General features: G+C 41.7%; 1 long non-coding RNA gene across 3 annotated transcripts in view; it reads right to left on the bottom strand.

The window, feature by feature from the left end:
• Nucleotides 1–26019, bottom strand: part of LOC107203136 — a 68309-nt gene that overhangs the window by 39029 nt on the left and 3261 nt on the right. For all 3 annotated transcript variants that reach the window (XR_004497071.1, XR_004497070.1, XR_004497072.1), the window contains exons 2-4: nucleotides 11373–11483; nucleotides 7847–7952; nucleotides 6128–6318 (exon numbers count right to left, since the gene is read on the bottom strand). This is a non-coding gene — a long non-coding RNA (uncharacterized LOC107203136). The remainder of the gene's footprint in view (nucleotides 1–6127; nucleotides 6319–7846; nucleotides 7953–11372; nucleotides 11484–26019) is intronic.

Below are 26019 nucleotides of genomic sequence, written 5' to 3'. Positions count from 1 at the left end.
CTTTAGTTAAGGAATTTCTTACCATAGGATAGAATGTTGAACTGCAAAATGACTACATACAAACATTCAGCAATTAAGCAACACACAAAATAGTTTACGCATACTGGCTAAATGCAAAAAGACAGCCAGTCCAAGTGGCAGATAAAAGCACTCTTTCAGTGCTTTCTTTTTGACCTAGACGCCACTAATTTAATATGTTCTGTAGCACCTACAGAAAATAATTTTTATGGAATGTATTTTTTAAATCTTGCTTTCCAGGGAAGTATTTTTTCTTTCTTTCTTTCTTTCTTTTTTTTTTTTTTTTTTTTTTTTTTTTTTTTTTTTTTTTTTTTTTTTTTATCTAGTACTCCTTTCTAAGCTATTTGTGGACCCCAGTTCATGAATTCTAAGATTTCTGGGCAACACTGTGAATGAGTGAATAGATGAATAGGAGATGTAAAATATCCCAGCCTGCATAAGAGTTATCCAGTCCAGTTTTCCTGTTCTCTATTGAAATGTGGATTTAGTGATGATTTGTTCAAGCCTGCGGGAAAGCTTATTTATTTATGTATTAAAAAAAAAAAAGTCAAATGTTCTAATCTTAACTCATATTTCTGACTACAAATGACTCCTGTATTTTTGAGCTAGGTCTGGAATATCTCTCCAAGGTAACTATGGTCTGTTCTTGAGTGTGCTTTTTATTTGTAAAAGTCTGATTTGTTTAAATAGCTGTAGGAAATTCCATGTAATCAGTGGTGAGAGGATATTCACTAAGTTTTAAAGGCCTGATCTGAACAACAGCAGGAAAACGGTCAACATAACTTGATGGTCATTCCAAGTATTAATTTTGACTTCAGCAGTACTAGATACTACCAGAAAAAAATTGTAAATCTTGCATTTAAGAAAAAGAAAGTGTGGTCCTAGAAAATAGACGCAGATTTCTCCACATCTCTGTGAGTGTCCAATCTTTACATATCTGATTGCTAGCTTTAGCAGTGGGACACATGTGTGATTTATTCACTTTCAGATCTTTAAGTAAGACAACAAAACAACACTAAAATATCCTGTTGCTTGTCAGTGAGTAGATGGTATCCATTGTGGTGAGGGTGGCTTGCAAAGGCACAGACAGCTGTAGGTACACAGGTACCTTTTCAGATTGAGGTGAATGGAGTAAGGCGACAACTAAAGCCTCGATTTCCATCCATCTGGACAGCAAACAAAACAAACAGAGCAGGTGGGCACACACAATGATACCAAGACAGGCCAGGGCAGTATCAGATCAGTGCCTCACCAAAGCAATCACAGGGTAGTAGCAAAGGGGTGGATGTGTTCCTCCAGTGCTCTGAGCTGACAGACCTTGCACTCCTCTCCAGACAGCTCACACTGAAAACTGCAACAAGGGCTTCTTCTGTACTACGGATGGCCCTTGTTGCTCCTTTAAGGACCCATCCTGTTGCCAGCAGCATCTTGAGGGCAAAAGAGCCCAGGGCCTTTGGATGACATAGATCTTCTCTACATCCATGAAACAGCAGGAAAATGCTACAGGCCATATGGAGTACAGCCAGTGAGAGCTACTGCCCAGGACCCTAGAAACAGCTGCATTAATGAGTTAACAGCACCACAAGAAACACCTGCTTGTGCTTTCTGTGCCTTAATGTGGGAACTGCAGCTACATTTGTGCCACCTTGTACAGTCAGGCACCAGAGACTGCAGTGAAACCAGGTATTTGTCCCCCTTCCAAGGCAGGTGCTTGCCTCACCAAAGCAGCAGGGCAGCCTGGACTGGTTCCCCAACCCCTGCTTTAGTAGGGAGCGTCTGCCGTGTGCCCCTACTCCAACAGTTGACAAGATATGCAAAAAGCACCAGCTGCAGAGAGATTAGAAAGATGTGTCAAAAAAAGCTTCCTTCTCTGTCTCCTGCACAGTGGACCCAGCAGATCTTTGATGGGTTTGAAGCCCTAAAAGGAGTTCTCTGTGTTCTGGTATTGCTTGAGTCTCCACAAAGGAGATGAAAAGGAGGAATAAAACATCTGAACAGCTCAATCTGGTCTGAACTGCATGCATTCATTATGGCAAAGACGGATTTCTTCTGGTTCCTCCTCCGTATCCTCCTCTTCAGTGGTGGCAGCGAAAGCTTGACACTCCAATTACAGGATATTCACATTAAACAGAGAAGAGGGACAGCTAGTTGGTGGCAGACATTTAGGCTATGGCATCCAAGGCTCCATGCAGCCAGCAGAAACCTGAAGGAACAGATTGAAACTACTCTAATGGCCCGGCTCCTCACAACGCTTTGGTATAGACTTAAATTAGCTCTGAGCTGTCAGTGTTACCCATGACTTAAATCAGGGTCCAAATGTACTCACTTTACTAAAGCTACTGCAAAATGGGACCAGTGTTCTGGAGGCTGGAAGGGGCCCTGTTGTGTGGGGCTGCTGTTGCAGTGTAGCATTGGGAAATGCTTTTTCCATGCTTTTTTTTCCCCTCCAGGTTTGCCATTTGGCTGTACCTCATCTCTGAGTCTGTCAGCACAAGGTCTCAGGCCAGGAGTGGATGCTCACTCTACTCATTTAAAAAACCATGTGGATAAAATCCATTCAAAGGTTTGTGCAAAAGCAATTGATGTTTGTGGCTCAGAGACTGCTTTTTCCTTTCAAACTTGAGAAAAGTTTTTGTCTTTTTTCTCCTCCAATGAAAATGGTAATGCAGGCTAAGAAAAATGTCATTAATAATACAAACTGAGGGCCTTTGGGAGGAAATTTTAGCTTTCAAAAGTGACTACTCTGCATGAATATGTCATGCCATCAGAAGTTTATCTGCATTGTCTTGACTCTTCACATATGTATATATTTCTTTTCTGTCAGACATGGTCCTTATCCTTATTTAAATAGGGTATAATTATAGATGCCTACTTAAATTACAAGAAATAAATATAAATTCATCTATTCAATAGGCTTTTTCCCAGGAAAAAATGTTTTCCTTCAGATATTGGTTTTCTTCAGGGTTTTTTTCCTCTCTATTTTTAATTTAAAGCTACTCCTCTTATGTTTTATTCACTTGTTTTCATTAGGTAAAGGAATGCCTTGGCATGAAAACCTGTCCTGAATCCACTGCCTGCTTGACAGATAGATATAAAGACTTGAAACATGAGAGGAAAAGCAGATGGTTGCAAGGGGAAAAAAAACCAACCCTTAAACAAAAGTACAAAAGTATTAAAAGAATTAAACCTAGCACAGGCACATGTATTAATACTTTGTGAATTCCATTGCATGTGCTGGTAAGACTGACAGACCTCAACAATGGATCTCTACCACCTTTCTAAAAAGGCCGAACCCTCCTTTTTGTCTCCAAATTGATCTTGACCAGTTTGTTGCAGGTAGATACTGCTTGAATTTCAAATATTGAGTGCTGGTATCTGCGATTGGCCCCACAGTGTAAATCACATGCTAATGTTTCTCTGTCTTGACTGGATGAGAATAAACATAATAATCAGGAAGAGGCCTTGAAGAAGCCACTGTGGCTTTAAATCTCTCAGGGAGCAGCAGCCATTTAGGGAGAAGCGACTGATAAAGCGGATTAGGGAGTTCTAGAAAATTTAAAGCCCGTTCCTTTCTGGCCCACACAGGCTCTGCCCAAGGCGTCATTCCTAGGAAAATTAGGCTGCTGTGAAATTTATTGCCAGGGTGCAGAATTTACATTTCAATTTCTCCTGTCACAGCCTGGGCTGCGGTCAGACCCCCTCTGCCTGCCTCCCCTGCTGCTGCACCCTGCACCCCTCACCCTGCGCTTCCTCCACACTCTTTGCAGGGGCTGGAGACAACTGCAAACCCCTTTTCCAAAAGTTTGAGGAGAGCAGGGCAGGCCAGGAAGCATTGCAGAGGATGGCTGCTGTTGCTTTTCACCATATTTCTGCCCTTGTAGCCAAGCAAGGGCTTATTTTCTTGCCCCTACAGAAATTCAGTGGAGTTGAATGTTTGCATTGTCACTAAACCACTCTCAGGGATTGTCTGTGAAGGGGTAGTCACAAGCCAAGGCAGGTGATGACTGTATCTAGATTTTTAGAAAAGGACCCATAATCCTCTTCCAAGTGTCTGTGGGGCTCTGCTGGGCTCCTCACTGAGGTATGGCTCAGGTGGTACCAAAATGCTTCCATTCTGTGGGGAGGGACAGGGGGCACAGCAAGTCCTGAAGGCGTCATCTGAGAAACTGAAGGAGAAGAAAAAGAAAAGGAAATAGAACACGTGGAGGAAGAAGAATAGAAATAGTGAGAAATGGCAGAGTGCAAAAGAATAAGATTGCTGCAGATAAATCAATTCTGGAGAGTATTTGGTTGAACTTTTTAACAGGGCACTCACTGCCCCTTCGTGCTCTACGTTATTCTCCTTGTCAAAGAGGTCACTAGCAGGAAGGTTTGCAGAAATGATGATTATTATCTGGATATTCATAAACATCCAGTATGCTGCCAATCATAGGACAGAAATAGGCTGTATCACCTCTGGGTCTGAATGGAATTAGCCAAGAAAGCTTGAAATTAGCAATTTGTTCCTTTGTGGCAAAGTCTAGGTCCTAACACTGATGTCATGACTAGCTGAAATTATGTCTAAATTAGAGAAGAAAAAAAGCCCAACTTCCTCAGAGGTGTTTTGCAACTGTAAATGAGGCATAATTGTATCACCTAGGAAGTATGATAAACTGTTATTAGCATTTGTGTTGCATTTCCCGCAGAAATCCAGGAGGGCTTTTTATCCCAGATTAAGGGTCCCTCCCAATACTTGAATAGGAAGTGTGTATGGAAATGGAGTTGTCCAGGGTGTCACCACCTTGAGGTGAAGGATAGCCTGAGGTGCAAGGGTAGAGAATAAATGTTACTGCAAGAAAAGCTGCTGAATTTCCTTTTGAGAGACTGATAATCCCACCGGCTTCTGCAGAAGCAGCTTTTGATTATCATTGCTGATGATATTAGAAGACATCTCTGGAGTCTGTCCTTTAAAAAATGTTTCCCCAGTGCTACTTGAAAACATATGGGTTGGGAACTGAAGTGAAAAACTGATGTTTTACTAACTCTCTTGGTATGATGGAGGCTTAGAAAATGATGTGTCTGATACTGGGGATGCATTTTTAACAGTAAATGAAACCAGACTGCATAAAATTTCAAAATACTAGACCGATAAATGTAGATGAGAAAAGAATTTGGAACAAGAAAAAGGGACTTGTTAGAGAACCAAATGAGAAAAGATGGATCAGACCTGGAGCTGGGGTGAATTGGAGCAGCTCAAGGAACTTTAGTGGGTCTATTCTGAGCTGCATGAACTCATAGGAGATCTAGACATACACTAGAAGGGTTGAAGTAAAACAGATTATTTTCAAGTGCAGAAACATCCTGAGTGCTTTATCAAGTAATAGGATGGGCAAGCACTTTGGAAGGTAACAAATTTGAGGGAGAAAGAGCAGAGATGGAGTCAGTGCTGGGGTATCTTCCTAACTCCAGTTACTGCACCAGCAATGCCTGGCTTCAAAGAAGGCACGTCTCCAGGGGTTACTGCAAGCAATCAGGAAGGGAAAAAAAGGAAAAAAGAGGAAAGAGGAAGGCTCCATGTCCTAGTTGACCAGGCTTTTTCAGTCTAGTATCTTGGGAAACTGGCCTATAGTTACATTATTTAAAACAGAACAGAACAACTGGAGAGAAGGTCATGCTTTCGTTCCAGTGCCTCTTCTCTGGACAACTTAAATTTCTTCCTGAACAACATGCACTAACCTCCAGAAGATGTTTTATACCAGAACAAGTGTGCTGTGTGCTTGAATTAGATTAGGTTACTTTTGCTGGTTTAGTAGGGTATTAAAAAAAATAATTAAAGAGCGTTACTCTGCTACTGCTTCAGAGTATACATTAGGCAAACTGCTGGCCTTAAACAAAGTACAAAACTTCACCCCTTCAGCTCCACAATCTGCGAAAAAATTCATGCATTTTGATTGCTGCAGAAGAACTTTTCAGAAAAAACTACTTTGGTAAAGTGTAGAATCTCTTGATTGGGCTTGTGGCTCTGAGCTCCCTCCAGAAATCACTGATTTTATAAATTTACTGAAATAAAAAACATCCCGTTTCAGTGCCTTTCCCCTCTAATGCTCTCTTTTAGTTATAACACACATACCCACAGGAAAAATCAGATGACCAGCAGATTTTGTGCCAGACAGGTGCTACAAAATTCCTGGTGAACTTCAGGAGGCTTTGCTGTGCTCTTAGGAAATAAGTAAATTCTGCTGAGGTTGGCATCCTTCTGCACCAGTACAGGCAAGCTCTCAATCTGCTCCTTTTCTGTTAATAGGTCAGATGTTTTGACCCCTGGAAAAGATTTTTTAAATGTCAGAACTTATATTTTTGCTTTATATACTGTGGCTACAGTTTCTGTTGAAGCTGTGAGGTTCTGCAGCACCCTAAAGAAGTGTTAGATCCTAAAGACAGCTTTCATCCTTAGCCACAATCAGTTAACCTAATCTATTTTTCAGTTTTCCCATGCCCTCTTTACACTCTCTAGTAGCTTAACCTCTTTTCCAAAAACCAACATAGCTAAAAAACACTTTATATCACTTTCAGTTCTTATAGAAACCAGGATAGGTTTTGCATTTGCCTACACAAAGAAGTTTTATTTCAGTGACTTGAGGTGCTAGGGTTTTTCCAGATGCAACTCAAACCATGATTTCCCATTGAAATAAGCTTTTATCCTTTTTCCAATGGAAAGATTGTGTTATGAGAAAATTCAAATTATTTTATTCTAGAAACTGTCTAATTAAATTGAACAATAAAAATTGTTATCCTTTTTGACCGCCAAGCAATTAAGTGACCTGGTGATAGGGAATTAAGTCAGTCTTCTTCCTTTGAAATGACAGCTGAAATAGGAGAGGCACTGTTCTTTGTCTACTGTGTGCGTGCTGGAGAGGAGGCAGAGGGGGAAGGATGGAAACAGAATAATACACAATCAGAGAAATCTTATCCCTGTTGCAATTGCTGAATTTTTTCCCATTAACTTTCCTAAGGGCAGAATTTTCCTCATTGTGTCCCATCTTCTAGGATAGCCTCATAAACAAACAAACAAGAAAAAGACCCGATAAACCTCCTTGCAGCTACTACAATTTATATTATCCCCCAAACTGTTAATCTAAAATGCTTATTGAGTATATTGTGGTGCCTTTCTCTTTCTTTGACATCACTCAGTGTAAATGGCAGTATAGCAGAAAGAGTCCATGCTAACTTATTGAAGGAATGTACCAATTAACTTGTAATTCAAAAATTACACAGTGGGATGTAGATTGGGGACACTGGGTTTAAAACCAGAAGCATCTAAAGTACCAGAGCTGTGGCAAATTCACCAGCATTACAGACCACAGCCCCTCCATCAAAGACAAGAGATACAGCCTCAGAGCCTGGTGACAATGTGGCCACATAGAAAGTTTTCCATTTTACATCACTACAATTATCTTAATTATAGGAAGTTAATTCAACTGGCATACAGTTGCTTTCATTTTCAGTGATAAAAGCATCCAAGGTGACACAATCCAAGATGTAAAAGGGACATGCATAGGGAAATTAGTGATTCTGTTAGGGACATTATATTGGCATGACTATTTTTTTGGAATAATTGTGCCCCATCTAATGCTTTTTCCAGGCCATCCAATCTTTGGGTGGCTGTTGATTATACAGTGCTGTGTGATAGGACCATTGTGTATTAAGCATCAGAGAGTCCTTGCCTATCCGATAAAAGTGTATACAAAAATCAATTCTATACAAATTATCTCAATAAATTGGCTGAAAGCTTGTAAGAAGTAACAAACAGATAATCAAAAAAAAAAGTATCTGTTTTGGTGTCACTTACCAGTTAGAGTAAGATGTTTGTCACAAGATATCCCATTGCAGGGATGAACAGTGGTTTTGTTTCCTTTTCCCCAAACTGTTGTAACTGTAATCTTCCACCAGATGCCCTTTAGTAAGGAAAAAAGTCATTACCAACTGCCCCTTGTTACATGGCAGCATCCAGCTGGAAAAATGTTTCTGCTAGCCTGCATAAATTTGATCTAACTATTAATTACTGTAATTAATTAACCTCTATGAGTGGAAAAACATGAAAAGAGGCTAAAGAACAAGCCGGTTTCATGCCAAAGATGTTTCTACAGTAGCTGAATACTATGCTTTCACACCACAGTTGTAAAAGTTCCTGGGTTTGTAGTTCTCCTTGTTGATGGTGGCATTAATAATTTCCAACAGTGACAGATTTCAGAATGTCAAAAGAATTAGGGCTGTAGTGTCAGAAAATAGGAACATAAGCCACGCAGCACAAATGCAGAGCTTTTTTTAATGTGTTTAGATTTTAAATCCTTTTAAGGGATAGCATTGCAGGCTTCAAGTGCCCCAGCAAATCATTAATGATAATATGAAATCCCAGCAGAATTACAGCAGCTATTTCACCATGAACTTGGCCATCCAGCCATGTAAAAAGACTCCTTTCCACCTCTGAGTCATTACTCATTACAAAAAAAGCCCATCATCTCTCCACCAATCTAGCAGGGTAGCTGGAGAGACTAAAACTAGAAGAGTGACCCATATTGGCTGTATATCTTAACAAAAAGCAAGACTGGACAAATTCACACAAGAAAAATTCTTCAAGTACTATTAAATGTCTCAAGAAGTTGGTAAGATGCAAGTAGCTGCAATCTGGAAAAGTCCTTGGAGGGAGCATCTCTTTGTGCTTGTCCTGTCCTCATGTGTGTTTCATAGGCATCCATTGCTGGCTGCTCTCAATTTCTTCTGGACTTGTGTTCAAGACAGCAACTTTGGGGGAAAATTGTAATTACTGGTCTATTATTAGATACTGTAATTTTGCCAGAAAGCCAAAAGTTGCAATAAATCAACTTTAATACTATCTGTTGTCTGCAAACACGGAAAAGGGCCATGAATTCAGTGGAGGGACAGATAATGCAGTTATATTAGAATACATTATTATCCAAAGCGTTGCCTATTGACAGTTTAATTTTTATTGCATGGCAAAGGTTAACATCTTTAGGTAGTTCAAAGGACCCAAAGGGTAAAAAATTACCAAGAATTCATCTATTCAGCATAGATATGAAACTATCAGAAAAGACAGTCAGTATGGTGCTAGCACCCTCTGATCTAGATGATAGATATGATTTGGCAAAGATTTGGCTGTCATTAATGGTGGACAGACACTGAGGGCTGAAAAAAGGTGCCAGCTTATTATTCTGCAGCTGAAATGTAGCTCTTGGTAACAAGATTCATGAGTCTCAGATTCCTGCTGGAAACTGAGCTGGGATTCATTTTGGGAAACTGCGAGAAAATTTTTATTGCAGGTTATCTTACTGTTTTACCTAGAAATAAACCACCCAGACTTCTTCTTTTCAATTAAAAAGAGGAAGAAAATTGAATGAAAAGAGCAATCAATATGAAGAAAAAAATGGGACATTCTTCCACAGCTTTTTCTTACAGGCACAGATCGCTCTTATGGACATCAGACTTGACAGTCTATGCTGGATCCTTCAGGACAATTTAATCTCAGAGGAGAGTGTGCCTACCCACTTACTTAGTGATGCTTAAATGAGCAAACTATTTGACTAGTACTGCAGTACATTTGCTTTTGATTGGTCTGCAGGATTAATTAAAGTACTTTGGGTACATTTGAGACCACCTTCATGTTCTAGACCAGAGATAATCGTGGTGTCTGTCACATGATGGGAAAAGAGGAAAAGATACACCACACCAGACAAAGAGTTCCAATGCTGTGAGTTTTCAGATAAAGGTGCTCTGTCATTTTGGCCCTAAAGTTTTATTCTGACTAGGCTGATGTTCTATCATGTAATTCTAATATCTCACATTATATCACTTCATCACTGTTTAGTGTTTTATTCTTCATAAGGTTCAGTGGTATTCCATCCCATTTCCCAGCTTGGTTCTGCACTGCAGAAGAGGACTTTAAGTCCCCCACCATTTTAAATATATTGAAGCTTCCTCTTGTTGTGGGATGAGAAGTGGTGGCTAGAAATGTCCAGCTGAGCTTCTCTTTTGCCTCTCTCACTTCTCATCTAATTCCTTTTTTGCATTGGTCTGACAGAGCCCGAGACAGTGGCACTTCGGGCCACATTGCAAGACCCATCTATTATTACGTCTTTTGCCAAAGAGGCTGATTTGAAGGGGCATGAAGTTTTGTGAGGCTTCAGAAGTGTTGAATTGACTTTTCTGTCACTTTTGCTACATTTTAGTTTCTGTGAGTTACAACACTGATGGAAATATCCTTATAGTCTATGATGGGCAGATTATATAAATATCATGTTAAAGAAATTGAAATGTTTTAAAAATTAAATCAATCAAAAGTTTTTTAAAAACAGACAATATACGTAATAACAACAGCAAAAAAAAACCTACTACAGTTTTATTTTTGGAAAAATATATGTGGTAAGAAGGGAAACTATGCAGTTTAATTTTCTCCTTGGTATTAGTTCTCATAGTATTTGCCAGTAATGGCAACATTATAATTTGTAGAATTAATTAATGATCTGGCATCTGATTTTGATTCATTAATGCTTAAGCCAGCTAAGTCTCAATTATCCTCTGGACTATTTATTCCTTAACAAGCTTTTAGCTAATGTGATTTTAAAAATATGAAAATAGGTTTTAACTTGCCTTTAAGACGCAGCAATATTTTAATTCTCCTCTATAAAATAAAGGAACCTTCATATTTCTTATTCTATTATAGTTACATTCAAAATTAGACTAGGGGATTTGCAATGTATTCACTAAATATATATTGTATTTATATGTACCTGGAACCTGACTTCAATTTAGTCTTGATTAAAAAATGTACTGAATTGGAAACTGTGTAATAAAGGATGCCTAAATCATAGTGACCCAGAATATCTCACTCAGTCAGACAGTTAGCAAATAAGTGCACAAGCAAGCAGATGATACAAGCATTCAAAATTAATTCTATTCTCAGAGGATGCACAGACTAGGAGATAGCATCTGATTCTATCTGCAGAGGTGTAAATCCAGAGTAACACCTTGGCTAAAGTCTCCTTACCCTGAACTTGATTACTTATCCTGAAAATGATCAGAATTGGACTCTCCTGTGCCCAAGGCTAGGTTAAAGTAGCTGAAATATCCAGTTCTACTTCATGACATTTTTGTTATGCAACTGAAAGTATCTACCAATTTCCAGGTATTTACTATCTATAACTAATCCATTTACCAAATGTAAGGACTCCTGATATTTTCTCAAAATTACTGATATTTTAAAAAGTTCAATCACCACATTGTTTAGGAAAACCTGCCCAGTGCAGTTGTGACTGGTGTTGCAATTGTGTTATGATAAGATTCATTCAGAAACCACATACCTTTGATTTCGAATTGTCAGGCACCAGCTCAGAGAAGATACTTCTGTTCCTGGGCTCTGATGTGATGGACCTGCCTGTCATCACTGCACCTTGTCCTTGCTCACATCAAAGCTGAAACGCATAATTACAAAGATGGGTAAATAAATGAATTGTGTTTTAACCAAATAATCATCGTTAATTACTTTAGTTACTGAGATTTGTTTTCAAAGTACCTTCTGAAAAAATTTCAGGCATTATGCAAACAGTAGAAAATACCATTTTCTAAGCTATCAGTGTTGCAGTACATGAATCAGAATCACTAAATTGGAAGAGACCTCCAAGATCATCAAGTCCAAACCATGCCCTAAAACCTCAACTAGACTATGGCACTGAGTGCTACATCCAGTCTTTTTTTAAATGCTTCCAGGGATGGTGGCTCTACCACTTCCCAGGGCAAACCATTCCAGTATTTTTCTGTAAAAAACTTTCTCCTAATATCCAACCTATATTTCCCTTGGTGCAGCTTAAGACTGTTTCCTCTTGTTCTGTCAGTTGCTGCCTGGAGAAAGAGACCGACCCCCACCTGACCACAAACACCTTTCAGGAAGTTGTAGAGAGTGATAAGGTCACCCCTGAGTCTCCTTTTCTCCAGGTTAAACAACCCCAGCTCCCTCAGCCGTTCCTCACAGGGTTTGTGTTCCCAGCCCCTCACCGGCCTCGTTGCCTCCTCTGGATGCACTCGAGTGTCTCAATGTCCTTCCCAAACTGAGGGGCCAGAACTGGACACAGAACTCCAGGTGTGGCCTCACCAGTGCCCAGTACAGGGGGAGAATGACCTCCCTGCTCCTGCTGGCCACACTATTCCTGACACAGGCCAGGAGCCACTGGCCTTCTTGGCCACCAGGGCACAGGGCTGGCTCATGCTCAGTCATGAAAAAACCCATCTTCTCCTGAAACTGTTTCCTTCTCCTAAGAAGTCATTCAATGGCTTTTCAATACCTGCCTGTTAATGTATACCATTGGTGTCAGTGTTTTTCCTTAGCTCATACTGCTGTGACAGTTGGAGCCTTCCGCATTCTTCTCATCAATAAACGCCTGAGATAAACATCCAAGAGTATCTTCCTTTCCATTTTCAGAAGAAGATGTAAGTCTCTCTCCTGTTAGTCCCAACTTTTAATGCATGAGCTGTAATGCCAGCTTCCCTTGAAACCCAAGGAGCCCTTAGCTCAGCCAGTTGCCACACGGGAATAGGGAGACTGCTGCCTATGGGTTAAAAAATCAAAACCCATTTGCTGAGTCAGATCCCGTGGCCCACTGAATCCACATTGCAATGCTCCAGGGACACAAGGCAGCTTACAAAAAGATAAATCCAGTTTATGTGACCAGCACAGAACTCCTGGGTGGTCACAAAAACAGCTACCAGAGTCATACCAGAGGCAACAAACAAAGGAATCAATCTCCAGTTACTGCTGGACGAGGAAAAGTTCAAGGTACCTGTGTTGTTATGGCAAGAGTTCATTTGGGCTAAGAGGTAAACAGAGACAGCTGAACTCGATCTCTAAAGCTGGGGCTGGATGGCTGGAAGCACCAGCTTTCTCAATTGCTTAGAGTAAAGGATTGAGTTGATAAATCAGAGCAGCCCTGATCGCTTTTAATCAACTGAATGAGGAGGAAGGAGGGGACGTGGAGGCTTGGGAAGAAAAATATGTAAAGCTTAAAAAGTTCCAGCTGCTTGCTCTCTAATGGAGTCTCGTTCCTCATGAACGGTGGAATGGTTAGGCCACCTGGTGGCAAATAGCAAACCAACAACGTTTGCAGTTTCCAAGCTACAATAAATGTCCTAAGGATCAGAGAGCTCTGGGAACTGTCAAAGGCTGGGAGCTTTTCACACCCAGGTGGCTGCTATGCAGCCTCTGCTGGGAGACAGCAGCCAGCAAAGGCTGCCATCAACCACTCCACAGGTGCAACACAGAACAGCTGACCTGGTGTCTGGCCAGTTTCTGCTAGACACATGTCTCCATCACCAAATCTTCCACCACAGCCAGCCTCTCCCTCACCCCAGGATGGAGGCAAAAGACAAAGGAGCTGAACTTAGCTTGTAGCTTGTGAGGAAGTAGTCAATGGTTCAGCATTCCAGTGCACATTGGTGAAAAGTGGTGTCGTTCAAGGGTGAGTACTGGGACCAGTACAGTACAATAGCTTCATCAGCAATATTGACAAGGGGATTCAAGTGCACCCTCAGAAAATTTGCAGATAACACCATACTGAATGCTGTCATTGACACACCTGAAGGACAAGATGCCATCCACATGGATCTTGACAAGTTTGAGAAGTGGACACATGGGAATCTCACATGATTTAGCAAGACCAAGGGCAAGGTGATGCACTTGGATCAGGGCAGCTCCTGGTACCAACACTGGCTGAGGGATGAACAGATCGAGAGCAGTCCTGTTGAGGAGGACTTGGTGCTGTTGGTTGAAAAGCTGAAGCAACGTACATTCACAGCCCAGAAAGCCAAACCTGTCCTGGACTGCATCCAAATCAGTGTGGCCAGCAGGGCAAGGGAGGGGATTCTGCCACTCTGCTCTGCTCTGGTGAGACGCCACCCACAGGGCTGTGTCCAGCTCTGGAGTAAAACATGGACCTGTTGGAGAGAGTTCAGCAGAGGGACACACAAATTATCAGAATGCTGGAGCAGCTCTCATAGGAGGAAAGGCTGAGAGTTGGGGTTGTTCAGCCTAGAGAAGAGAAGGCTCTGTGGAGACCTTGTTGTGGTCCTTGAGTACTTAAAGCGGCCGTATAAAAGGCTGGGGATAAACTTCTTACCAAGGTCTGTTGTGACAGGATAAGGGATAATGCTTTTAAACTAAAAGACAGTAGATTTACACTAGCTATAAGGAAGAAGTGTTTTATAGTGAGCGTGGTAAAACTGGAAGAGGTTGCCCAGTAACACAGGGTTGCCCAGGTGGATGACCCTTTCCTGGAAACACTTAAGCTCAGCTTGGACCAGGCTCTGAGCAACCTGATCTAGAACATGTCCCTACTCATTGCAAGAGAGTTGGACTAGATGACTTTTATAAAGATGACCTTCCAACACAAACCATTCAATGATTCTGATTCTAAGCAGGAGCTTGACATGATGTTTGTTGAGTCTGAATGAAGAGGTCTGTCCCCATGTATAGCATCAGGTCTGTGCAGGTAAATCAAGTCAGGGTCATGTGAAAGGCTGTGATTATATATTGCAGAGAGCTGTGCAGCCCTTCCGAAGGACCCTGACAACTTGGAGAGATGGACAGAGAAGAAGCATCTGAAATTCAATATAGGCAAATGCCACATCCTGCACTTGGAAATAATAACCCCATGCACCAGAACAGGCTAGGGGTTGATCTTCTGGAAAGCAGCTCTGCAGGGAAAGACCTGGGTGTCCTGGTGGAGAACAAATTGTCCATGAGCCAGCAGTGTGTCCTTGTGGCCAAGAAGGCCATTGGTATCCTGGGGTGCATTAGGATCAGTGCCACAGGTCAGGATGTGATCCTGCCCCTCTGCTCAGCCCTGGTGAGACACATCTGGAGTGCTGAGCCCAGTTCTGGGCTCCTCAGCACAAGAGGGACATGGAGCTCCTGGAGCAGGTCCAGTGGAGAACACAAGGGCGATGAGGGGATTGGAGCATCTCTTACGAGGAAAGGCTGAGGGAGCTGGGCCTGTTCAGCCTCGAGAAGAGACAACAGAGAGGGGAACTCAGTGTTTATAAACACCTGGAGGGAGGGTGTCAAGGGGATGGAGCCAGGCTCTGCTCAGTGATGCCCAGCAATAAGGCAAGAGGGAACAGGCAGAAACTGATGCACAGAAAGTTCCACCTGAACATGAAGAAGAACTTCTTTACTGTGCAGGTGACTGAGCACTGGAACAGATTGCCCAGAGAGGCTGTGGAGTCTCCCTCACTGGAGATACTCAAGAACCTTCTGAATGCAATTCCTGTGATGTTTAGGATGACCCCGCTTGAGCAGGGAGGTTGGACCAGATAAGTGGCTTACCACTGTGGTCCCTTCCAGCCTGACCCATTCAGAGATTCTGTTACCTGGAATTCATATCTTAACAAATATGCTATAATATAGTTTCTATTTCTGTGTCTGCCAATTGTTTCTACAAGTAAATCTACTCAGCAGAAGTACTGCAAAATATCAAACATAAAAAGGGAGTACATGGAAGATGTAAAATCTGTTGAAGGTTTCTTCTTCAAAAGCACTTCTAAGTACTCATCTTTAATATCTGAAAATTTAGCTGAGCTGGACAGCAGTTTAGTGCTAGAGGGCATTCACAGATGGGTTCAGTACAGGCAAAAATAATAATAAATGAAAATCTGTTTGCAAATGCAATAATTCTTAAATAAAGGACTGGACTGTCTGTTGTTTTCTCCAGTTTTGTCCACTGTACCTTTAGTCTAAGCCAAGTGAAAAGAATGCAAGTTTAGCAGCTGCTGCTTTACTGAGCCTTGCTTCTAGCTGCTCTCTCTGCTGTTCTTGCCTCATTCCTTCACTGCATTCCCTGACAGTTAAAAACTCACCAGACTTGTGACTCACATTTTAATCTTATCCAAGTCACAATGTTTATTTCACAGGATGTCCAATTAAACGTCAATTCAATCTGCTCTGGAGTTGTTTCCTTCCCCTCTGGTGATTAGTATAACCTGAATAATGTAGGAAATACAGAAAAAAAAGGGCAGTAAACAACTCCAGTGACATCAAGAGACCAAGCTGAAACTTTTCCCACAGAAGACAAAGGAGGAAGGTGATGCACAAGAATGTTAACATGGGTCATACTTTTTAATGGTCTGATTATGAAGAATGGAAGGGAAAATTATGGTACCTTAGGGTGAGTTATGGGCCCCCTTTAAGCCTGGGGAAACATAAGTAGGTGTGGAGCTGTGCAAGCCACACAAAGTGAGAGAAAAATCACTGTTCTCATTTTCCCTGTGCTTAGAAGGGCCCGCTGTTGCCCTTCACTGAAGCCAGTGTGAGTACCCCACTTCCTTGCATGCTGCCTCCAATGCAAGTGCTGCAGCTCTGTGGTCTCAAAGTGAAGAAGCAGACCCCCACCTATCAGGTGCTGCATACTACTGTCCAGAAGCCCTAAAAAACTACCATCCATCAGCTCACTGACTGAAGGGGAATCTTATCATGACAGAGACTTGCATACTTTCTTGGGGCTTTCTTTTCATCTTCATTCAGGCATGTCAAGCGCCGCATGATGAACGTAAATGTAATTCTACTTGTTGTTTGCTCCAGAAGTAGCCTTCCTCAGCATACAAGGCTTACACTGGAGGTTTGGAAATGGAGGTAGGGTTCTGCATAAAACAAATGCTTTTCAAAATAAGAGAGAAAACTGAACTAAACTTCCAAATGTTACCTGGTATTTGAATAGCCACCAATGGAAAACCTCTTGGGAAACACCTAATTTTGGTGAAGCTGTGCAAGAACAGAGCTCAGAGTCACCTTTCTTCCCAACTTGTCCAGCTCCTAAGTCAATGCCAGCTGGGAGTTGAATACCATCAGTTACTCAGGGGAAATACACTGGTTTCAGGATGAAACTTTACTCACTGGAGAACACTCAACACAGATGCAAATGTGGGCAACTCCATTGGAGAGATCTCCTCACAGCACAAGTGCTCAAAACAAGAAGTGCCACTGGTTCTTCTCTCTACAGAAGCTTCATGTGTAAGTTCCTGAGGAGAGGCCATGTTGTGTCTCTGGCTTTTCTGTGTGTGCACCAGGACAAATTGTGAGCAGGGACTTGCAGGGGGAGCTGAGGGGTGCTGGGGTTCCTGCAGAGCCAAGCAAACTGTGCCAGAGACCCTGAGTCCACAGGCACATGGTGGGGCAGCTCTCTCAAAAGCCAGATGTTCTCTCCAGTTTGCAAAGGGAACAGTTTTGTGACTTAGGAAGAAATATTTCCATTTGAGCTCCTGCTGTGACAGTGCTCATTACTCTGAGTTGTGTCTAAGAGGCAATACAAGTTGCTCCTCACAAAACATGCCCTGAGCCTGCCCACTTTTTTTTTTTTTTTAACCTATGAGAGGTCTGGCACTTGATTTTTTTTTGAAATAGCATTGTAAAATTCTTTCCAAAGAAATTTTCAGTGTGCCTTCCTGGGACTTCTTTAAAAAAAATATAGATTAATTGTGATAATTAAATTTCCCTCTGAGTGATTTCTTTGATAAATGGGTCTAGTTAGGACTTTCAATTAAGCACCAAGCCCTGCTGTGAAGTCAGACTGAGCTTCATGTTGCAGGCATTTATTGCCTCATTTACACAGAGACAATCTGAATTATTTTACATTATACTGTTTTCTTTATCTGTCTTTTTTTTACACAGGTATTAGAATTCCTATTAACCCTTCTATCAGGGAGCCAATTAGAAAGGTATGGTCAAGCAACTTGTAATTATTTTGTTATGGTTTAAATAAGCCTCCAGGAAGCAGGGCACCTAAAATCTTTCTCTTGTCCATACTGCAACACCCAAACCTATTGGTTTGTTACTGCGCAGATTCTCACAGTCTCCAAGTGATAAAAAAACATGAAAATAATATAAAGTGGGGAAGAAGAGACAACTACCACAATGTTTTGATGAATGGTGGTAATACACAACAATCCTGAGAACAGTAGCTTTTGTCTTTGCATTGTCCAAAATGGTGAGTAAATGGTAACCACAGCTTGGAGAATTTCAGTTATCGGGTGTGCTCTCCACCCTCAAGGTCACTGTGTTTTAAGTTTTATATCCATGCACTCAAGCAGCATTTTGTGTTCATTTTGGAAGTGTATTGAAGTATTTAAGATACACAGTTTCTACTTTTTATTATTCAGTTGGGACTATTTGCTTGTTTCTCTAGTCTCTGGTATTGATGGCCACAGAAAAAGCATCCATATGACTGTCAATCACTGCTGTTAACCATGAAGAATGAAAGGTCCACTGATTTAACAAAATCCTGCCAAACTGAATCAAAAGAAGGTGTATTTTAAAAAAAAATGTAAAATCCACATCTAGACACAGGATTCACTGTCATTGATAATAACAAAGAAGTGTACCATCCTTAGAAAATGGTTTTAAATTTTTATGAGTTTTCTGTAAAGCCATCCACAGCTGCATTAAGATGAAATTGCAAGGTTTAACAACTAGTGTGCTTTAAGATATAAATCAGAAACTAATTGTCTGACGTTAGGAAAAAAGATGTTTTTCTCTTTTCCCACACTACCCAACAAAATAATATTCATGTTTCTTTTATACTCTGTAGCATGTTGGAATCTGTGCAATGAGAGTATATCCATTTCTGAATATATTTTTGAGCTTGATTTTGATACGACCAGTGAAATTGGTATGTTTCTCAAATGACATTTAGTTACAGGCATATTTTAATTCATATCAAACTGAACCTCTTCCAGGAGACTGAAGGATTTCCAAGGAATCTTCACGATCTCAAGAAATCATTCTGCCTGTCCATATACGAATTTAATCACAGATCTCATATTATCTATACAAAGTAATAAATGAGTTGTGACTATACAGAGTTTAAATAATTGACAGAAAATTCAATGCAATTAATGTAAACAAAGGAAACCGACTCACTGAAGAGAAATTAGGGTTTGTAGATTATTGAGGTATGACAGTAAATCCAAATGTCAGCCCCCACCCCCTTTCTTTTCTCCAACATAAACCACCAAACTCCATGCTTCTAATGCAGATTTGTTATGCTCTGGCATATCTAATTTCTTAAACTGGGAAGACAAAGATGACTGATACCAAATAAAATAAGTGCACATTTTAAAAATCCAAATGCTATTTTAAATGCAAGTTTAAATGAGAACACTATGTGGTTAATATTTATCTAGCACTCTCTGTCTTTGAGGCACATTTCATCATCTAAGACTGCGCTGTTAAAGCAGTTCATGGGAATGATGTGCATGACTCCTTTTGCTAATGGGAGCTGGTTGCACAGAACAATCTAGCTGTTAGTGCTCTGAGGAGAAGGGAACTTGAATAGCAGGGGCTTGGAGAGCAAAATAAAAAGAAAGCTGCTAAGGGCATTTGAAAATACACTCGCTATTCTCTTCCCTCCTAAGCATTGCTGCAGTAAACAACAGCTTCAAGACTCCTCTTTAAATAAGTGACATGAAAATGAAAAGAGCACGACTTTGTATCAACAGCCATTCAAAATGCATCCAGGATCCCAAACTAACCTTGGGGATAGGAAAGGCTTGCAGGGGGAGGGTGCTGCTAGGATGGTTGGTTGGGCTTGTTTCTTTCTTTGCTGGCCAGTGGCTTAAAGAAATAATCCCTGGTGGGAGCATTCTACCCCAAAAACAGGGATGGTGTGTTTCCTACAGGAAGTATCTTTAGGCCTGGATTTTAAAAATACAACTGCCTAAAATTAGACTCCCAAATCCATGTAAAGTGTTAAAGAAATGCCTTGGTTTTCAAAAGAATCAAACATCCACAGTCTCCAGGTCAAGGTCCTGACACAGGAAAGCCGATGAATATTCTCCCCAACCCCCCACCCCGAGGCAATGTGATTGCTCAAGCATTTAAGGCTGAAGTGCTTAAGTGCTCCCGTAGGTAGGGGTTAGAGAACTTAAACATGGGGGGAGAATTGACTGGGCGCCATCCACCCTTTTAGATCTTGGCCGGAGGGAGGTTTTTTCATTTGATTGGTTTTTTATCACTTTGCCCGTGTAGAATTTTCCCAACCAAGCCATATGCAGCAAAGTGCTTTTTAAACACATTGCAAACCTTGGCCCCAAACCATGCCAGGACAATTTCCTTTGGGAGGTGGGCTTCAAATACACAAATTGTTGTAGGGCTATGTACAACCCCTGAAGTCAGGACAAACGTACCCCATGCTGGAGGGCAGCTTCTTTCAAAGGCTAAGCTAACAGCAAACTCTTCCTGATGATTAGTCAGGACTAGAAGGACCTGGGATATTAAAAAGGGCCAACAAGCATTATGCATCACACGGCCCTTTCCTAAATGCTGTGATGCAGATCTTTAGTGGGTGAAAAGATAGCTCAGGGTACTGGACCATGACACAGAAAACCTGACTCAAGCCCCACTTCCAGAAATAAAAATAACCTTAGGCAAGTCCCTGACTATTCACTTCTTAAACTGTAAAAGGACAATGTACTTTTCTGCCTTTGGAGTGAAGGGAGACTAAAATCCATTAGTGATTGTGAGGTGCTCAGACACTAAATTCTTAAGTGCTTAGAAACATCAGGAGAGGAATTTTCCAAAGAGACATTATTGAATAGATCTGTGCATGCTTTTTGGTACTATCTGTCATAATGTGTTGTTGTGTATCTTTATTCCTGATATTTTATTTATCACAAAGTATTAAAGGTTGGGTTTCTTTACCATAGTGGATTGACTTGGAGGAGTTCCATGGGGAAAGGAAATGTCTTACATGTTATAAGACTAATAATGTAAGGGGGAAAAGAAGAACCTTATGTTACCATTTGACTGAGACAATAAATAAATGCTTTCACTTTGGCCCATAGCATACCATCTAACTACTATGTTCTTATGCCTGCTCATTCTCATTAACTGCCTTGCTTTTCACCTATTGTGTTTCCTTTCCCTTCTAGAACAGTTTTACTAGATATTGAAGGAAAAAAAAAAACAACTCAACCAACACAAAAAATACCTTCCAAAAACCATTGAGGTCATAACAAAAATAATTTCATGTCTCCCAAATTGAATGCCTCTGTAGGATGATCCCCATGACATGAACAGAAATGTTATATTACTGTTTAATTGTCAAGTCCTTACTAAGTCTGTCCATGAGTGACAGTAAGAAGGACAAAAAATGGAGCCAGCCTGCAGACACCAGGATCAGCTTAAAGCTGAGGAAAGATGGGCATGGGACAGGAAAAAGAACTTAAGAGTGACTTAAAGGAAGGTGAATGTTCTTCATCTAAGTCTCTATTTAAATGTTACACTTAAGATCTCACAGAAAGATGATTTTTGTCTATTTTCTGTATTCTCATGCATTTGTGTTCTATCAGGCATGTAATTTCTGATTATACTCTGGCAATCAACACAAACTTAATGATCCTATTAATCCAGTTCAGAGTACATGACAGAAGCTGCACTGCTTTCAGGTCTTTAATAATTTGGGTCTTGCTTCTCAGTATGACACCTTCTTTGGACTGCTGGCTCTGCAGGCATCAGTGCCAATGAGCAAAGCATTCCCATCGAGGACAAGCACAACTTTGCAATTCAGCATTTTGTATCATGTCTACTGTGCTATATGTCCCATTACACAGCCTGGCTTCTCTTATGTTCATCAATGGTTGTTCCTGGGGGTCTTCTTTTGGGGCTTTTTTTGTCTACAATAGAATATCATGATTTTCTCAATCAGTACACTGAAATGTATGGGGAACTTACAAATTCTACTACCACCCTAAGCATAGCTCAGACTAAAATTTCACCCTTCTACAGGTTTCATACAGTTCCTTTATGCCTCACTTGATACTTGTCCTATTTATCCAGTACTTCAATACAGAATTAACACTGAACTCTGGTTTATTACACCATCTAATTCTTTTTTGTCTGCTCTTGGCTGGCTCTGTAAAACACACAGGCTGGGGTTCTACGTTGTACTGGTATTGAGAAAGTATTTTAACTCGCTTTTGCACTATTTGGATTCAGATCTGATCCCAAAGATTGCTCACGTTATGATTTGTATCAGCCTAAAGACAGCTCTCTATGAATAACTTTGCAGTTTGGAGCCATAGAGAATTATTTTTGAATGTTTTGTAATACAGCCATATCCCCTGCCCTCTCTAGCAAGCCCTGGGCATTTCTGGAAGTTGGTAGGGCTCCAGAGCAGGCAGTAGAATCAAACAGTATTTAAACCCATTTTTCTAATATAACCTAATTCAAGTTATTATAGAATAATAATGGTTCATGATATCTCCCTATCATCAGAAGACTTACAAAAATAGGGTTGTGGTCCCTATGTTAGTTAAAGCCAGAGATGCTCAATTTAGAAATTAGGAAACTCAGGCAAAGACACAGTTTCCTACTGGTTATGAAAATAGTTGAGTATTAGAATTTTGATGCAGTTTTATACCAAAAAGGGAAAAGGGTGAGGTGTAAAGATCTCCAAATGTCTAGGTTTTTTTCTTCCTCCTGCCATTTATAGCCCTTCTGCTTTATTTTTCAGAAACAAAAGCCTGTAAATTTTGCTTTCTCCCCTCCTGCCCTTTTCTAGAAAGAAATCACATGAAGCTAAATAGTTGTCCCTGGATCTGCTCAACAACAACAACAACAACAACAACAACAACAACAAAGGAGGGGGAAGAAATTTGATTTGAGACATTTTGGCCAACATTTAGAATGGAACACAGAGCACTGTTCTTCTGTTTCTGCCCTTTTCTCAGTTACCCACAAGACCTAAGCCACACTCATGCAATTTGCTCAACCCACAGCCTGAAATCAATGAGGTCTATGCAAGAAGAGAGCACCTGCCCCAGGCTGTTACTGTTTTTATTTATTTTCTGTACTATTGGACCACACAGGAACCCCAACAACAAATAGTGCCTGGAGCACTGTGTAAACATCAACCAAAATGATGGCCCTGTCCCAAAGTGGTTACAAACTAAACAGAGGACAAGACACCACAGATGGGTACAAACAGACAGAGGGAGAATAAAGGAAATGAATGCTCAGTGACAGCAGTATTACCTCACCAGCAGTCTAAGGGCTGTCAAAGCTTTCGTAGACCTCATGGCAAAGGAGACATTTAAGGAGATTCTACAGAGCTACCAACATAAATCTGAGAGTGTTTATGTAGGGTACTCTCCAAGTATGACAGATACCACAGAGGAGAAAATGAAAGTGAGCTTGCTTGGAGATGAACACAGGAGGATGGTAACTCAGAACAAAAGGTGACAAATCATTTTAAGGCTATAACAGCATTTAAACATGGGAGTTGTCTTCATTCCTGACTGCCTTTAATAGTCACCCTTTTTTTTTTGCCCCTGACCAATTGTATTTACCCACATCCTCCTCCAAAAATGAATGTAAGGACCAAGCATGGCAGAGCTGGAAGTCTGCTCAGGCAGGGCAGTTACTGCAGCTGCTCTGTTCCCTGTTCCTGCCTCCTGACAATGAGAGATGATAGGTGGGGTCCCAGGGGACCTTGGAAATGAAGACAGACAGCTTATGTTGATGTGAGATAGGGGAGGGGGGAGGTAGCACAGTGCTGCCAAGAGAAAAGTGACGTGTTCAAAGAGACAGGCCAGGGAAATGATCTTCGAAGCAAGAGCAGACACATGCAGAATGATTAGGGCAAAGGCAAGCCTGTATGCATCAAGGCCAGAGAAAAGGAGGCTGCACCAACTCAGCTGCTAAATAATGTGAACTTAAGAAATAATTTAGCTGCATGAAGAATGAGAAAGGTAGATCTTAAAAGCTAGAAGATCTAGCAATTAGAAGTGGAGTGGTATAAGCAGCTGAAAGGCTTTACCTGTATGTAAGAGAGGTCAGAGTCAATGCTCCCACACAGCTGTGAGTGACAGACAGCACAGCATGCTGTGCACAAGTGCAACAAGTGCAGGGAACAGTTGCAAGCAAGAAGACAAGGTGTTTCCTCCCTCTCATCTCCTGTTCCACTCTTTTGTCTGCAGCTACTAAATACAGGCAACTACAGAGTAGATGCCTAGGATAAGACAACAGTTCAGCAAATAATTTCAGTCCCATCAATAATTCCTTTCTCGTGTGGTCCAGATCCTGTTCAATGTACCCATGAGGTTGTGTCTCTCATCTAACTCAGAAAAAAATATGACACCCTTCCTCCCTGCTCAGTAATAAACTGCACAGCCCTTGTGCAGTTTTCTGCTGTATTCCTGGAATAAGATTACCAGCAAGATTAAGGCCTCTGGTTGTGAGAAGGGAGATTTCACAGGATTAAATGTTATCCAGTCTACTTCTGAAACAGAGGATAAAATACAGGAAAGGACTATGAATTATATTACTGAAAATATCACAGACCATGGTGGTGGTAAAAGGGATAATGAAAGATCGAAATTTTAAATTATATTCATAAATAAAAAGCAATAGGGGAAAGTACTGCAGGGACTACAGTCATCATCTGTTGCCAGAAGAGGGCACTCCCGGCTTTTCTTTTTTTATGACTTGAGAGATTTAAATCAAGATTTCCCTTGGTAGCATTTCCCAGGCATAAATCAAGCACAAATGAATAACCTTTGATTTATCATTCCTAATGGAGATGTACATCATATTGGCGTGTCATCACATTTCAACATTGGCCATTATGATGCCAATCATATAGTAATTTTCTTCCGTGTCATAATCAGTGATGAAGATGTACGTTTCCATTCAGCACAATTAGATTTTCATGTTTCTTAATGGTAGCTGAGGGCATTAGGCAGAATACCTGCTTTTGCTCTAACTCTTTTGTACTCATATTTTTCTGAAATTGTATCCAAACCATTACCCAATCACCACTCTTCTCTAGTTAAACACCACCTCTGCTCATATGGGAAAAGGTGAGAAAGATTTAAACTATTATTCCAAGCTGCAGAGAAACAGGCATTAAAATCCTGGGCAAATACATGGGGTTGAAAAATACCTGGCCTTAATTATTGGAGAGTTTCTTAGTATGCTCCATGACATCAGCTTGGGCTTGTCACTACTGACCTAAGCCAGATCACAAAGAGCAGTGAAGGTGTTTGGCTGGGCCCAATGTCTGGTTGGCCAAATACAGTGGTATTGCTAGGAATAACCACCCTGGGAAAACCCAAGCTACAGCTGTGGGCACTGAAACTCTTCTTCGAGCAGAGGCATCCTACTGCTTGGTTGGATAGATGGATAGGGGATTGATAAGATGTGTTACTGTCATTTAGAAAAACTCCTGGCTCCCCTGCTCATGGCCAGTGTATGATGGGTTTGTACAAACTAAAAAAAAAGAAATAGAAGTCACAGCATTTTCAAAAACACCTGAGCCTGTCTGAAAAATCCCATTATACATCTATAGTGTATATTTTGCCACTCAAACATCTTATTTCAAGGATGCCTTAGTTTTTTGTCACCTTTGCTCTCCGCCCAGATGCAGCGGGGTGATACTTAATCGCGGGGCAGACCGATGCGCTGGGGCTGAGGACGGCGAATTGAGTGGCATCGCTCCGGCCTTGTCACTACCCGCCAAGCTCGCCAAGTGAGCCAGCAGAGCACATCCCACGAGAAGGACGCCCGTGCCTCAGAGCCGGGCGCTCCCCGCGTCCCAGCGCGGAGCCTGGGCGGGTCGTGGCACCGAGGCCCGCCGGTGACCGGGGAGCGCTCGGATCAGCAGCATCCCCAGGGCGGGCCCCGGTGTCACCTGCCGCCGCCTCCTGCCTCCGGCTGTGAGCGCAGGGGACCCCGCACAGCCCGGGAATGGAGCGCCGGGGGAAGATGGCTTCGGCGGGCTGCAGGGGCACTGCGGCAGGGGACCAGCGCTCCCGCGGCGCCGCCGGCAGGGGCAGGTATGCGGCGCCTCGGGAGGCGACCCCGCCCGCGGGAGCCGGAGTCGCGCCGTCCCGCCTCTCGCACCGCCTTCCCCTTCCCATCGGCAGCGCGCTCGCTGCCCTTCAGGCCCTCCCCCGGGGGCGTTCGCGGCC

Source organism: Parus major, chromosome 4 (assembly GCF_001522545.3).
Source record: "Parus major isolate Abel chromosome 4, Parus_major1.1, whole genome shotgun sequence".
Taxonomy (NCBI): Eukaryota; Metazoa; Chordata; class Aves; order Passeriformes; family Paridae; genus Parus; species Parus major.
This window is presented reverse-complemented; position numbering and strand designations above follow the sequence as displayed.